The sequence below is a fragment of the Bicyclus anynana genome, chromosome 5 (genome assembly GCF_947172395.1).
Source record: "Bicyclus anynana chromosome 5, ilBicAnyn1.1, whole genome shotgun sequence".
In the NCBI taxonomy this organism is placed as follows: Eukaryota; Metazoa; Arthropoda; class Insecta; order Lepidoptera; family Nymphalidae; genus Bicyclus; species Bicyclus anynana.
The window spans coordinates 13,176,250-13,192,774 of NC_069087.1; the positions used below are offsets into that span (position 1 = coordinate 13,176,250).

Below are 16,525 nucleotides of genomic sequence, written 5' to 3' on the forward strand. Positions count from 1 at the left end.
TGTGTTCCTCTCCGTCATCAGTAGCTCGTACTGGTTTGAGAAACATTTCTTTTTTAGTGCAGGGGCCCTTTTTTCGAGAAGAAATATTCTGGCTCGCCACCTCTTCCGCCTCGCTTGTAGACTCTCCACCATTGGAGAGGCGCCGTCTTTTGACAGATGACGACTGTTTAATTGCAGGACGGACGCTACTTCTGTCTGAGTCAGAAGCACATGATGTTGCGTCCATTCTGTTTTCTATTAAATCCTCCACTACATTTATACCTCTCTCCAACTCCATACTCAAACTTTCTCCCATCTGCGCGTTTCCTGTTCTCTCTATCTCCCTCATTCTTTCTAACCTAGCCTCTATGCGTCTGTTGGCCCCCCCGTATACGCTGGGGCCGATGCGACGGCTATCCGACGCACCAAGGGATTCCCCCCGAAGGGGACCCTCCCGGGTAGATTTATGTTCAGATCGCATTTTCATATTTATTTTTTAAGTTAAACCCCTACCCCCCGGATACCCTAGCGACTGTACTCCCAACAGCCATTCATCCTATCAGCGGGCATCAAACCTTAGGATTGGGAGCGCCCTAAAGACTGTATCCCCAACAGCCACACATCCCCTCGGCGGGCGCTTAACCTTGGGATTGGGTTTTAACACCCGGTGACCCGGTACTCTCCCCTTACAACCCGGGCGCTCCATAGTCTACTCTGATTAGCAGTACCAGGAGCATCCAGGTGACACGCAGAAGCGCCGAAGCACCCTCCCCCCTTTGCTAGTATGGTTCACGCCGGGTTACCCCGATACACCCTAACCCTACCCTACTCCTACCCTATTAACCCCAAATATCCTACGGAACCCTATTTTTTTCCTAAATAAAATTCTACCCTAGTTACCCCAAATATCCTACGGAACCCTATTTTTTCCTAAATAAAATTTAGCCTATGTTACTTGTGGATAATGTAGCTTTCGAATGGTGAAAGAATTTTTAAAATAGGTCCAGTAGTTTTTGAGCCTATTCATTACAAACAAACAAATAAACATACAAACAAACTTTTCCTCTTTATAATATTAGTATAGAAGTATAGATGATGCAAATGCATGCGCGAATTGCGAAACATGAATCTTTTAAAAACCGTGGAAAGTCGGTTTGAATGGCTAATCCACATACAATGTACTGGTGGATTTAGGTAGACCTCATGTATGGACGTTTTTTTTTTAAAAAAGAACATTTGCCATATTTCCAACTAGTCGGGAAAGACTGTGCTAGGAGTGGGTACGACAATAGACGGGGTGGAGATCGAACTACCACCCCTCGGTGATGAGTTCAACCGCTCTTACCTTTGAGCTAGTGAGGCTTTTAAACACCAGCCGAGCCGCAGAGGAAGGGTTAATCACTTCACGATAAATGTATGCGTATACTGAAGTGCAAAATTCATCATCACGTGATTTTTTTTAACCTTTAGGTACAAGTTAGCCCTTGACTACAATCTCACCTGATGATAAGTGATGATGCAATATACGATGGAAGCGGGATAACTTGTTAAGAGTAGGATGAAAATCCAGTCCTTTCGGTTTCTACACGACATCGTAACGGAACGCTAAATCGCTTGGCGGTACGTCTTTGCCGGTAGGGTGGTAACTAGCCACGGCCGAAGCCTTCCACCAGCCAGACCTGGACCAATTCAAAAAACCTCAATCGGACCAGCCGGGGATCGAACCCAGGACTTCTATCTTGTAAATCCACCGCACATACCACTGTGCCACGGAGGCCGTCAAAAAAAATAAAATCAACGCTCAATGGGTTTCTGCAGTTTATAGAGCTAAAGTTTGTGAGATTGTAGAGGGCTGAATCGATTTTGAAAATTCTTTTATCAATAAAGAGGTAAAATTCGTGGTGTTGTAGGGGGTAATCTCTGGATCTGCTGAACCGATTTTGAAAAGTCTTTTACCATTAGAAAGCCACGTTATTTGTGAATGTCAGGCTATAGGTATTTCATATTACGTGTCTGAAACGGTGACGGAAAAACATCGGAAACCTGAGAATCTTCTTAATTCTCTGCGTGTGTGAAGTTTTCCAACCCGCTTTAGACCAGGGCGGTGGACTAATGGTCTAATCCTTCTTCTGAGAGAACACTTGTGCTCAACAGTGAGCCTAATATCAATATGGGTTTTTAATGATGCTGATAAAGTAGGCTATATATTATTCCCGTATTCCAACGGGAACGTGTACTACGCGGGGAAAACCGCGGGGCATTTACTAAAGTGATTTTTTAATAGCATGGGTTAGGTGACAGTCACCTGTATGACGTTCATAATACGTAATATTATCGTGAATCGCGGCAAACTTTCTAGATTAAAACGAACTGTCACCCGCACCATCCTACATGAAACGATCTTTAGTGTTATATAAATCGAATGGTGATTGCAAGCGCCGAAAAACGACTTGATTGTATCAACCAATTAGGTGAAACGAGGAAATCGCGTGTCGTGACGATTTTGATCGGTTGCGAGTTGAAAGGTTTGCTCGTTTGCCATCAACTAAATTAGTTTCCGGGGTTTTTCTAGATTTGTTTTAGTTCCTACTAGATAGACTAGAAAATAGATAGAATTTTAAGAAATTAAATATCACGTGTCTCAAACGGTGAAGGAAAACATCGTGTGGAAACCTGCATACCAGAGAATTTTCTTAATTCTCTGCGTGTGTAAAGTCTGCCTATCCGCATTGGGCCAGCGTGGTGGACTATTGGCCTAACCCCTCTCATTCTGAGGGGAGAGTCGAGCTCAGCAGTGAGCCGAATATGGGTTGATAATGATGATGATGATGAGATAGGCTAGACCGTGGAAGTTAGACGCAATCATGCCTGATGGAAAATGCAGCCCGCGATAAAACTCGCTCACGGTACTTATGAACCAAGTTGACAACCCTTTGGAAAACATCATTAAAGATTTTTTTCAGCGAGTTCTTTTAATTAATGTCTCTATGGTTGTCTTGTAAGCGGTCTGGTGATTAGAGACATGATTCCTCATGATATAATATGGAGAAAAAAACATACCTACATTTTTGAACAGTCGAGAATCTGAAACTTAAACTTCCAAAGTCACCAATACCACAGTAGATATGCTAATACGGTCAAAACTCGACGGCCGCGTGGCGCAGTGGGTAGTGACCCTGCTTTGTTCATCCACGGCCGTGGGTTCGATTCCCACAACTGGAAAATATTTGTGTGATGAACATGGGCTTTTTCCAGTGTCTGTGTTTATTTAAATATTATATAAGTATTTATATGTAGTATATAATTGTATTGTACTAGCGGACGCCCGCGACTTCGTCCGCGTAAATTTCGATGTCAACTTTACTACTACACCTACCTTACCCTACCCCTACCCTATCACTACCCCAACCCCACCCTACCCAACCCCTATATCTACCCCACCCTACCCCTACCCCCACCCTACCCCTACCTTACCTACACCCTACCCCCATCCTATCCCTACCCCCATCCTACCCCTACCCTCCCCGTACCCTATCCCTTTCCTAATGTGACAAACTTACAAACTTACAAACTTTACCTCTTTATAATATTAGTATAGAGTATAGATATAAATAAATAAATAAAATGTACTCTAACTTTTTTACAGGGGTATAATCTCTTTCTGAAATCCCGACTTATTGGGGGAGAAGATAACCCACCACCTCCCATGGCCCACCCGACTTCGCAGTCATACGGACCGAATCAGTGGGAGGTCGGGCCCGGTACCTGCTCAGCGTGCCCTACAAATTCTTTATTTTTCGTCCTTGTCCCTGTTTTCGCTTTCTCCCCCTTTTGGGGCAGCGACACTACTATACCTACAGGAGATTCCCATCGTCCCCCGTCGACCCGTCACTGGCACCAATGCGCTCCGAGTCACATCGCCTCTTGTGCGGTGTGCGAATTCCCGCAGCCGATGAAAGTTTGCCTCCGAGGAAACGAGTATGTAGTAGACAGGCCCCGTCTCCGCGCGCTCGATCCCGTCCAGCATCTCAAGCCGTAAGTCCTCGTAAAGAGGACATTCGCACAAAACGTGGTGTCTGTCCTCGTCCCCAAGGCCGCAATCACAGACAAGAAACTGTCTGTGATTAAGTCCCTTACCACTACAACCCTCAGCGCATTTTGTAGGCTCCAGGACCTCACTTAAACACGCCGGTTTTGTGAGAAATCTTTGCCCTGAGCCCCTCCCAACTTATACAGTACCCCTCCAAAACACGCTACGCCACTGACTTCAGCCTTCATAAAATGCGGCATGTCTGGCTAACCCAGGCTTTCTGTCTATAATGTTGTCCGTCGCACCTTGTTAGTCGAGTGGTAAGCCTATGTGGCTTCGGATCACAAGATCCCAGTATCGAGTCTTGGGTCTGCATTATCATATCTATCCAAAAATGCGCTTTTCTTTTTTCCAAGAAGTTGCTGTTCAGTGCTAAGTCTTCAGTTGGGGAATTGGTGTTATTGCCTTGTATCTACCTCTGAGAGTAAATAAAATCTTTGGTCCTCCTCCTCTGAGAGTAAATAAAATGGTTTGGTGGTTGGTTATTAAGTATCCTATTAAGTATCCTGATAATCCTCGGGAAGTAACTATTCTTTATAGCAATGATTGGGCAGAACTTGCGGTGAATAAATAAAGTAAGTAACAAAGAAATCAATACTTAACCCTCTAGTCAAGGGTAGATATCTAAGGCATTGACCGAAGGATTATTCCTACCTACCTAAGTACCTACCTACCTTGTAAGTTAGTGCTATATCTCGGAATTACTTATGATGGATTTTATTGTTATAGCTAAAGTTATATGATGGATTTTAGTACTAAGTAAACGTAGAGATTTTATTTGTGAATTGAGAAACTAATTTGAAAGTTATTAAATTCAGTTAAGTACTCAGAATATGTGAAGATGTGTCGACCTCGTAATAGAAAGGGTTAAAGCGAAAGCTTTCCAGCGAAATCTCTGTTCGCAGGGATCGGCGCACTCGTATCTCGTCGATACTAGATCCGCGAACCTATCATAAATTTCATCGGCTACGAGAGTTCAGCTGATCAATTCGCCGCGCTGCGGGGCGCGTGCGCGGCGGCGGGCGCGGCTGCGCGAGTAGAGGCGACCGCGGCCGGCAGGGTTCCCAACTTAGGAGTTTTCCCCCCAGATTTAGTGGGTAAATAAGTGAGATGGGATTTTTTTAGGGGTCTGAAATTTTTAGGGGTATTTTTGACTCTTTAATATTTTTTTTTAAATTGATAATATAAATATTTCTTTCTTGACCTAGCGACTTATAACATATAATACTAATTCTACAACCACGTTGTGACGACTAGCGGAAATTTTTATCCATTAAAAAAAATGTAAATTCATTCAATGTCAACATGTATGATTTCAAAAATTCAGAATCGTCAGAAGACGTAATATTTTATGTATTAAAATAAGACTTTTGAAACATATCACAGCACTACCTGACGTCGCGCAGTTTCACCCGCGTGGTTTCCGTTCCCGTATGAATAAGGGTATAATATATAGCCTATAGCCTTCCTCGATAAATTTGCTATCTAACACTGAAAGAATTTTTCAAATCGGACCAGTAGTTCCTGAGATTAGCGCGTTCAATCAATCAAACAAACAAACTCTTCAGCTTTATAATATTAGTATAGATATTATTTCTAAATCATTGTGAATTTATATTCTTTAGGGTGACGACTCAATAATTAAGGCGATTTTAGGGTTTTTAACACGAACTTTAGGGATAGGGACAACCCACCACCTCCCATGGCCCTTTCAACCTCTCGGTAATTTGGGCCGAATCGAAAAAGGGCGAACCCGGTACTTGCTCTTTGCGTATTCCCGGGACGCCTTCTTGACTTGAACTTTAGGGATATAAAGACTCAACTTTAGGGATAAATATTTTTGGGAGTTGGTAACACTGGCGGCCGGGCCGGCAGCGGCAGTGCGCGAGTCGCCGCCGCCTGTCGCGCGCCATGGCCGCGCCGCGCGAACGCTGACCGACCGCGCCCGTTCGCGCCAGCACCTCGCCGACGAGCCGCTAGGTAACGTAGCTGCCGCAGCCCGCATGTAGCCAGCTCGCGGCGGCAGCACCAGCAGTCGCCGCCGCTGTCTCGTACTGGTGTCGGCGGCAGTGATCGTATTCACCGTGTGTTCCACTCTCGACTGCTCTCATGCTCTATTGGTTAGTGTTTGCAGTTTGCACGCAAAATGCCGCCACCGCTTCATTAATTCAGTGAATTAAGCAGCTCTCTTTAGCCTTATACAGTCCGCTCTCGACGACGAGGTGTTACATAATGGGCGTTTAGTCGAATACCATTTCTCCTCTCGCAGCTCTGCCGATCGTAATCTTAGATAAATACATGTATTTTCTTCCGTAGATATCCCTACCTATATACGCATGTATTACGCATGTATTATGTATTGAACATTTACGCTCTGTTGACAATTCAATTTGTACTATAAAATCTATTAAGTACCTATTTTGTATATTTGTATTAATTGATATTTTTCGGATACTCTGTGTGACCTTTCTGTCGAGGTCGACCTGCGTAACATAACATGCCCACATGATTTGAGAACCTAGTGCGTAGGACTATGGATATTGGATATCCTCCGATACACTGAATAGCATTATCAACAACCTACTTAAATAAAATAAACTTTTGTTTTAGCCGTTACATGTTTTTTGGCAATTTTATTTTATACTAGCTGACGCCGTTTCACCCGAGTGGTTCCCGTTCCCGTAGGAATACCGGGATAATATATAGCCTACAGCCATCCTCGATAAATGGGCTATCTAACACTGAAACAATTTTTCAAATCGGACCAGTAGTTCCTGAGATTAACGCATTCAATAAAACAAAAAAAAAACAAACAAACAAACTCTTCAGCTTTATAATATTTTATTTTAAACTTAGGTACAAAGTCATTTAGTTTTTATTTACATAATACAAATCCGAACTGCGGAATTGCTCCAGAAAATAAATACCTATGCTTAATTAGAATATAGCTTATAATATATTATGTAATAATAATAAGCTAGGAAGCAGCTAATTCTCAAGAAGTAGGAAAAAATTTTCTTGTCGCTTGACGGGTTAATTCAATAACGCCTACTCATCTAAGTTATACCTACTAAAACGGGATTATTGGTCATACTTATAATATATAAAAAAATTACAAATCAAGATTTGTACGTACGTACGTACGTTGTAGATACGAGTACCTACCTAAGTAAGAGTTACCTAATGGTAACAAAAATCTCGAAATGAGTGGTAATGACTATCATAATCAAAATTGTACCTAATATAAGAAACATCGTGATGCTAAATTACCCCAAAGTGTCGGTTATTCTCCAGTATTACATAAACCAAGCTCAATAAAACGAACAAGTATAAAAAGAAAAGTGCTGACTCACTTAACCACTGACTCATCCATGCCGACCTAGCTTGGAAAGCTGAAGCAGGAACCAATTACAAAGGAGTTAGTTTTCTTGACACCATAAAATAAAAATATTTTTTTGAATACTATCCTTAAACCAGTGGCGTAGCGTGACTAGGATAGCGCGTGCCCTGTATCAAAATTAGTTAGGAGGGCCCAATAAACGAGCGGCAAATCTCGAAAATCTTCTCTAATTGCCATATTACTTTGTGGTGAAAGAGTTAGGGGTAATGTTTAGATTAAGTTTACTAACCGCTCCTGTCTTGTCTTCCTGTCAATGACCTTATACTACGATTATGTAGAATGTTTCCAACTTTTGAGCGTACGTTTAGCGTCGGACTCATCAACGAGGGGTGGTGGTTCGATCCCGCTTCGTTGGTCTGTTGTCGTACCCACTCATAATAGTATTTCCTGACTAGTTGGTAATTCTTAAAAAAAAAGAGCTTTTGCTTTTAATAGGTGGTTTTTTTTAATATGTTTTTTTTTCGGGAAGCGCCAGCAATAGATTAAGTGAGATTGTGGATTAACTTTTAAATTTTTTTTGTTTCACACGTAAGGGGCCCTTGTAGTCCGGGGGCCTCGTATGATTGATACGACATGAGATATGGCGATAGCTACGCCCCTGTCTTATAATCTACCTGTAAATAGAAAGTACGCGTAAACAAAATTATAATAACATTCGTAAGCACAGATAGGAGGTTTTTTTTTTTTTAAATGAATGGTATTCTATTTTGTATTATTAACATTATTAAAATTTAAAACAAGGACAAATAAATAAATGACAATACGTATTATTCAGGTATCTATTACCTACTATTAGATAGACGGTACCGATCACCTACAACCTAATCTAATGTATGTATACGTACTTGTATATTTGTGTACACGTAGGCACGGCTTAGCCTAGTACATGTGACCAACAAAAAATCGTTAAACAAAAAAAAAGTGCTAATTAGTTTCGTTTTTTTTGAAAAGAAAAACATACTTAGTTGAAACAAACATTCAAAAATAATTATTATGTATAAAATGTACGTTTAAATAATGTTTCACCACATACTTACCTATTAAGACTAAATTGCACTGATGGTAGTGAATAGTGATATTTACAACGACGCCACAGACAAACACACACATACAAAGACATACACACACAACACAACAAAATGGACACACACAACATACATATAACGAGACATACAAGTACCTACTCACATTCAGCCTACACTTGAAAACCGTAATCCACCTTCAGCTAATAAATCAAGCCTAACTTTTCGCAGACAACAAGCTATGAAGAATTAAGAAACAAATTTGCCTTTCTCATTCATATACAATGGTGCTTTTTGTAGAGCCTGAAAAGGCACAATGGCTCGAAAAGCCTAATGAGTTTAAGCATACACTTGCAATGGGAAGGCAGGCGGTCCACAACAAAAGGACTGAATAGTGAATACTGAATACGTCTCTGAGTTCCCTCTTTGGTTATGCGCCCAGTGGCGCGGTTTGGTTTATGAATGACTAGCTGACGCCGGGCGGTTTCACCCGCGTAGTTCCCGTTCCCGTAGGAAAACGGGGATAATATTTAGCCTATAGCCTATCTCGACAAATGGGCTATCTAACACTAAAAGAATTTTTCAAATCGAACCAGTAGTTCCTAAGATTAGCGCGTTCAAACAAACAAACTCTTCAGCTTTATAATATAAGTGTAGATGTAGGTAATCATTGTAGTATGTATCACTGGCGTAGCGTGCCTTAGAGGGGCCCTATATCAAAATTAGTTAAAAAATAGACGAGCGGCAAATCCAAAAAAATCTCTTTAATCTTGCTTTTTTTACTTTTGTCATTTCTGCAGTGTTTTGGATTTTTTTCCCGGGAAGTAAGACCAGATTAAGTAGGTAATATTGTTGCTTTCACACGTTAGGGGCCTCTGTAGTCCGGGGACCCCGTAAAACGGCAGATACGGCGGCAAGCTACGCCCCTGGTATGTATTGATTGTTGCAGGGTATTTCCTATAACTTCAAGGTGTTGACAAATCTACATATAGGAGCCGAACTGCATAAATATTTTTTTTAACCAAAAACAAAAACTTTTTTATGTTTTCATACAAAGCAATTCAAATAATAAACATCTTTGCACTTTAAAATACGCAATGCAACTGGCACTCTGCACTTCACTAGTAGGTAAGCTACTTCATAATATTTATCAATGAATATGTTTGGCTAGGTCATAATATAAGGATGCGATAAAAGGGACATAATTTAGTATCTATTTAAAAAAAGAAATATTTTTTGCTATATTAGAAGTACCATTTCCTTTTTAGAACACATTTTCCTAAGACATTTTTTATGAATATTCCCTAAAGAATATAACCCTAGAGTTATGGGAAATACTCCCGAGCATCCTGTATAACATAATAATTTGATAACCCTTAACACTTAAATATTGACATACTCGTACCTAATCATCTGTATATTAATAAGCTTTTATTTGCTGGTGGGAGGCTTCGGCCGTGGCTAGTTACCACCCTACCGGCAAAGACGTACCGCCAAGCGATTTAGCGTTCCGGTACGATGTCGTGTAGAAACCGAAAGGGGTATGGATTTTCATCCTCCTCCTAACAAGTTAGCCCGCTTCCATCTTAGACTGCATCATCACTTACCATCAGGTGAGATTGTAGTCAAGGGCTAACTTGTAAAGAATAAAAAAAAAATTGCAATAATATTCGCACTAATTGGGAATCAAAAATAGTCCATTAAATCGGTTACAATAAAGCAGTAGGAAAATCCTACTTCTACACTTGAATCACTTTTATGTGGAGATCATACAACGATCAAATCGAGGACATTGACTCTCTTATGTAATTCGAGCTGATGGTCAGATAGAGCTCAATTGAAAATTATACTAATTGACTTATTGACTTCATGTCTATAACTAGATACCTACTTGAGAAAACCAGTCGTGATCCATTCTCAAGTTATTAGATACAAAGGTACTCTGCTGGTACCTATTATGTCAAATGAAACTAGATTGAGCGATAATAGGGTGACCATTTTTGTATCTATGTATTTTGATTCTATTTGATATATTTTCTTGTTCAGTCCTTTCTACATCCCTTTTTAAAATTGATTACGCCCGATCACAAAGTTGCTACTGAAAACCGTTGAGGAGTTCCATTACCTAATCTGTCCTCATCACCAGACCCCTAATAGTAGTCACATCCCATATAGGTGTAAAAGTCCTCATCAATACTAATTAAACAAACCCAATCACAATATAGCTACTATAAACCGTTGAGGAATTCCATTAGCCGTCCTTCGTTTTCATCATCAGACCTCTGATGATAGTCATAACCCATCTAGATAGAAAGCTGTAATCAATACAAATTAATTAAACCCAATCACAAGGTGGCTACTGTAAGCCGTTGAGGAGTTCCATTACCTGACCTTCGTCTTCATTATCAAATCCTAATGACAGTCACAAACTATCTAGATGGAAAGTTCTCATAAGTAAATAAAAATTAATCAAGCCGAATTACAAGGTACCTACTACACCGTTGGGGAGTTCCATTAACTGTCCTTCTTCTTTATCACCAGAATCCTAAGTCAGATCAGATCAGATAAATCCAAAGACAGTCACAACCAATCTAGGTGGAAAGTTCTCGTCAACACAAATTAATTAAGCCCAAAAACAATGTAACTGCTGTAAACCGTTGCAGAGCTTCCTCCTCTGTATTTCAGATCCATCATCAGATTGACTTCGTAAATTGTATCGACTCGAATTGAGCACCACCTCAATATTTTAAAGTTTCTGGTGCGGGGTTACCTTGGGACCCCAACATCCATCGGCGAGCTATGTGGCTTGCCCATTGCCACTTCAGCTTCGCGACTCGCTGAGCTATGTCAGTGACTCTGGTTAGCCTGCGGATCTCCTCATTTCTTCTCATTTGTTCCCCTGTAATTTGGCCTAAATATTTAAATAATCACTTGGGTCACCTGACGCATAGATCAGTATATCAGATACCGTATTAAGGCAGATCCAAGTTTAACTTATAAGAATGATCTATCAACGCCTTATAAGTATATCTACGTCAAATGAAAACATTATGCCAGCGAAGACCGAAACGGGAGTTTTGTAATTGTTGCTATTGTCCTTATCTATACTAATATATAAAGCTGAAGAGTTTGTTTGTTTGTTTAATTGAATGCGCTGATCTCAGGCACTACTGCTCCGATTTGAAAAATTCTTTCAGTGCTCGATAACCCATTTATCGAGGAAGGCTATGGGAACGAGAGTCACGCGGGTAAAACCGCGTGGCGTCAGTTAGTCCCTTTTATATGACAACTACAAAATAAAAGTAAGATGGTTACAAACGCGCCCTATTTTATTTATAAATATTTCTTACATTGCAATACTGCTCGAACAATTTCCAATTTTGTAAGTACATATTTCTTTTAAAAAAATAAAATTGGATTGTAGTATCATAACCATTCATAACTTTAAACTGTCAGCTTTCACGAAATGCTTACTCGTAGTATCATTCTAATATTATAAAGACGAAAGTTTGTGCATAAGTGTGTATGTTTGTTCTCCTTCACGCCGTAACTAGTAAACAGATTTGACTGTTTGGAACTCATATTATGGGTTACATGCTTACATTGCCCTCATACTACTTATGTTTTCTGTGCTAATACGTCTTTTTATCCCGTATACAATTTATCTTATGCAGGGGCGAAGCTACCGCCGTATCTGCCGCATCAATGATACGGGGCCCCTACAGGGGCCCCTTACGTGTAAAAGCAAAAATTAGTAAAATGTAATCCAAAATCTCACTTTTAAATCTGGTGTTTCGCGGAAAAATAACCCATAAAAAACTGCCTAGAGTTTCATTTTCGAAAAGACAAAAGTAAAAATACAATCTCTATTTTTTCCGAACTAAGCAATTAGATTGCATTGTCACTTACCATCACGTGAGCTAACTTGTAAAGAATAAATAAATAAAATAACACACGCAGAGAATTAATAAAATTCTCAGGTATGTAGGTTTTCCTTTAAAGTTTGAGACACGTGATATTTCATTTTTTAAAATGCATAATATAACTGAAAAGTTGGAGGTGCATGCCCTGGACCGAATTCGAAACTACATCCTCCGGAATTGGAGGCAGAGGTCATATCCATTGCGCGTTTGAAATTATATGTGTGGGGTGTGGATTTTCATCCTCCTCCTAACAAGTTAGCCCGCTTCCGTCTTAGACTGCATGATCACTTACCATCAGGTGAGATTGTAGTCAAGGGCTAACTTGTAAAGAATACTTTAATTAATTAAGTAAGAATACTCTAGTATAGTAGAGTCTATACTAGATATTCAATGTGTGAGTCATCTTATCAAGAATTAATTGTTGTTTAGATAGATACGTCTTAAGGGGCTACAGCCTCTGCAAAAAAATATGAAGGGTATTTTCACAAGATTACTAAAATCATGAAAGACGAAAAACAAGAGCGACCAAAATATTAAATTTTGGTCTTTGCGATGTTTTAAAAAACAATACCATCCAAGAGCCGATTTTGAAGTGATAACTTCTTATAGGAGGGTAAATTGCTTCGTAACGTAACGCATAACGGCGCCCCTCTGTCTGGCTTCCCTGTCTCTCACGCATACGGCAGCAGGTTTAAGTTATAACTTCTGTCAAGCGTCCCGAGACGCATACGTTGTTTTTAGATAAAAAGAGATATTTAAAATCAAGTGAACCTTGACGGATTATTTTCAGGGGTCATTGTATTATCGGATCCACGAAATTGTGGAAGATGGCTTGAAAGGAGCCTACCACCGTAGTTGGCTACGTTTAAAATTTACTCCGTCTTGCCTTGTCTTGTCATACCCGAAATTTTAACAGATGGTCATGAATAAATATTTTATTCCTGGGCCCCGACTTAAATCAGTTACCACAACTTTCCGTAGGGACCTACGGTACCAAACAAAATGGCCAATGTCTTTTCATCACCTTAACTCACCTTAAAATATGTCAATCTCTTACATTTGCATCCCCTAATTTATCATCTACGCCTTATTGACACTTGGCCTATTTGAGACACTCTAACCAACTTTTCGTCCGATATTCCTCAGTGCCTGAAGGCAAAAGTCTTTGAACGGTGACCCACACTCCGAGATATGGTCGCTAACTATGGACATCATAAGAAGGGTCAGAGCCACACAGCGGGCGATGGAACGAGGAGTATCTCTGCGTGATCGAATCAGAAATGAGGAGATCAACGAGTAGACATAATTCAACGAGTTGCGAAGCTGAAGTGGCCATTGGGTGGGACTAGAAAGCGCAGTGTTGGTCGACCAGGTGGAGTGACAACATCAAGCGAGTCGCAGGGATTCGCTGGATCCAAGCGGCTCAGGATCGTGAGGTTTGACCTATGTCCTGCAGTGGACGTCCATCGGTTGATATGATGATGATGAACCATCTCTATTTTGTGTCTTATTATATTCTAATATATTTTGTGGTACAAAAAATAAAACCACCATGCTGTTTTGACTAGCGCCTCCTTAAAAACCGAGACTTGCACTGCAATAGTATCACTATGACTAACTGAATTCTTGGCAAATAAACAGAACACGTAACATACGTAAATATTGTAAGGTACTACACACATTCCTGTACTGGTGAGTATCTTTATCAGACAGTTGAGCATTTGAATAAATACTATCAGTACGAGATTTTTGTTACCACCAGTACAGTGCGATGTGTGTTTGAAGTCGAAGGGCGAGTCATAAGTGAATGTAAGTTCCTATCCAACGATAGATATATTATATCTAAGTTATTTTTAGCTGGCACTTCGATACATTAACACTCATTGATAGAAACACAACAAACGAACGCAACTATGTTATTTTCAGACACGTTTTAGTGCGGCGTTACTTTATTATCACTACACAAACACTATGTGGTTCCACTATTATGTATTACATGGTTAAAAATTATTTACCCCTGTAAATTGTGATTTTTCATTTTATTTGTTTAGTTAATTTAGGTACTTAAGGTAGGTTTTGACGGCCTTCGTGGCGCAGTGGTATGCGCGGTGGATTTACAAGACGGCGATCCTGGGTTCGATTGAGGTTTTCTTAATTGGTCCAGGTTTGGCTGGTGGGAGGCTTCGGCTGTGGCTAGTTCCCACCCTACCAACAAAGACGTACCGCCAAGCGACTTAGCGTTTCAGTACGATGTCGCGTAGAAACCGAAAGGAGTGTGGATTTCATCCTATTCCTAACAAGTTAGCCCGCTTCCATCTAAGATTACATCATCACTTACCATCAGGTGAGATTGTAGTCAAGGGCTAACTTGTAAAGAATAAAAAAAAAATAGTTGCAGATAAAACAGTAACAATCTGAAATAGTAATAGCATGTGGCACAAAAAACGCAGCAGAAGCGCAAAACTATGAACGAGGCACTCAGCGCGCCCTTGTCACAGGAAGGGGCAATTAAGTGAGAAGATGCAAGAAGCGTGGTGTTACGTGGTTTAAGTTCTTTTGCAACGCTTCCGGCTCTAGACACTTTACTGCAAAATGCACAAAAGTATAGCTTTGATAGAGGCCTGTCTGTTTTAATAATACTACAACATTGAAGGTTTAAGCTATTTTGCGACCGCGATCGGCAGCGTAACGGTGTCTACGCTGCCTAGCAAACAACTGCACTCACGTCATTAAATAACCTTTTATTTAATAAATTATTTAAATAAACATTGAACAAAAACATAAATAATGAATACTACCCGCAAACAAGGAACTTGTAAAATTTGCGAACTATTACTTTTACTGATGCGAATATTTTATGAGCTGATTTTAGATAATTATCTTGTCTGTCTTTATACTGATTTTTTGTAGTCCCATTTCGTAATCTACTCAATATAAAACCTCAAATCATATCACAAAGCCATTTAATCCTACAGGTCGTTTGGTAATGTTCATTACCACTCGGTTTAACTGTGCTACAATGTTTTTTTTTTCATTTTAAATAGTCCCATTGGCATTGGCTACAAAAATTCAAGCTTCCTTATAAGAGACAAAATCTAGGAGACATAAGCCATTACATGACAGTGGCTTAAATAAGTATTGTGTAATAGTACCTACATTATGATTTAAGTGAGGTAAATTGAAAATTACAGCCGAGGCGATATTGCAGCTCGAGCCTTGGCGAGAACTATAGTAAGGAAGCAGATTCTGTAATTATCAAAGCGTATACGTATGTCATACGACGTAACACATTTACGAGGAAACACACTTTGAACACACTTTCTGAAAATGTATATGTATCTTTGCCTGTTTTCCTTATAAACCAGCTTTAGACAAATGCACCAAAAACAGCCAGTATTACTAATAAAGTAAACAATTTTTGTGTTTGTGATACAGATAAATGGTTTACATTTATTGTCAAAATTAAATGTTTTTTTATAATATTTTAGTTCATAGAGTTATTTTATTCATAAAATGTTGAGCACATTTCTTTCACGTTCGTTGATGAGATATATTACGATATTGAAATTGGTGAAATAAGTGATACTTTACGAGCAAATCTATACTAATATTATAAATCTGAAGAGTTTGTTTGAACGCGCTTATCTCAGGAACTACTGATCCGATTTGAAAAATTCGGTCAGTGTTAGTTAGCCCATCTATCGAGGAAAGCTATAGGCTATATATTATCCCCGTAATCTTACGGGGACCGGAACCACGCGGGTGAAACCGCGCGGCGTCAGCTAGTGTGTTATAAAATAAAAAATAACATCAACTGAATGATCGCATAGATTGTTCTTAGGTAGGTCCTATTCACATTTGATTTGATTATTATCGTTTTATAGAAGCAAATTGAAACTCACTAGTACGCGGCAAGGCGAGTTACGATAGTTAGTCATGAATATGCGATGCAGTGACAAGGCCGCTCGTCATTTATCCTCTCAGGCTGCCTCTAGGTACTTTAGAGTCCACTTATCTCAATTATCTAAGGTGGTTAAGCCCCAAAATTCCCTCATAACTCTAAAATTTACGACACAAGAAGAGATTTTAAGCGCGTTATCTTTTATCATAT

The 16,525-nt window shown here is 39.8% G+C and overlaps 1 protein-coding gene across 2 annotated transcripts in view; it reads left to right on the forward strand.

Moving 5' to 3' along the window:
* The first annotated feature begins 5,948 nt into the window (after positions 1 to 5,948).
* LOC112047116 (uncharacterized) overlaps positions 5,949 to 16,525 on the forward strand; it is a 46,971-nt gene continuing 36,394 nt past the window's right edge. Inside the window, exon 1 of one of the 2 annotated variants that reach the window (XM_024084053.2) lies at positions 5,949 to 6,189. The gene's annotated coding sequence lies outside the window, so the exon portion shown is untranslated. The remainder of the gene's footprint in view (positions 6,190 to 16,525) is intronic. The other variant, XM_024084064.2, reaches the window with a different exon arrangement.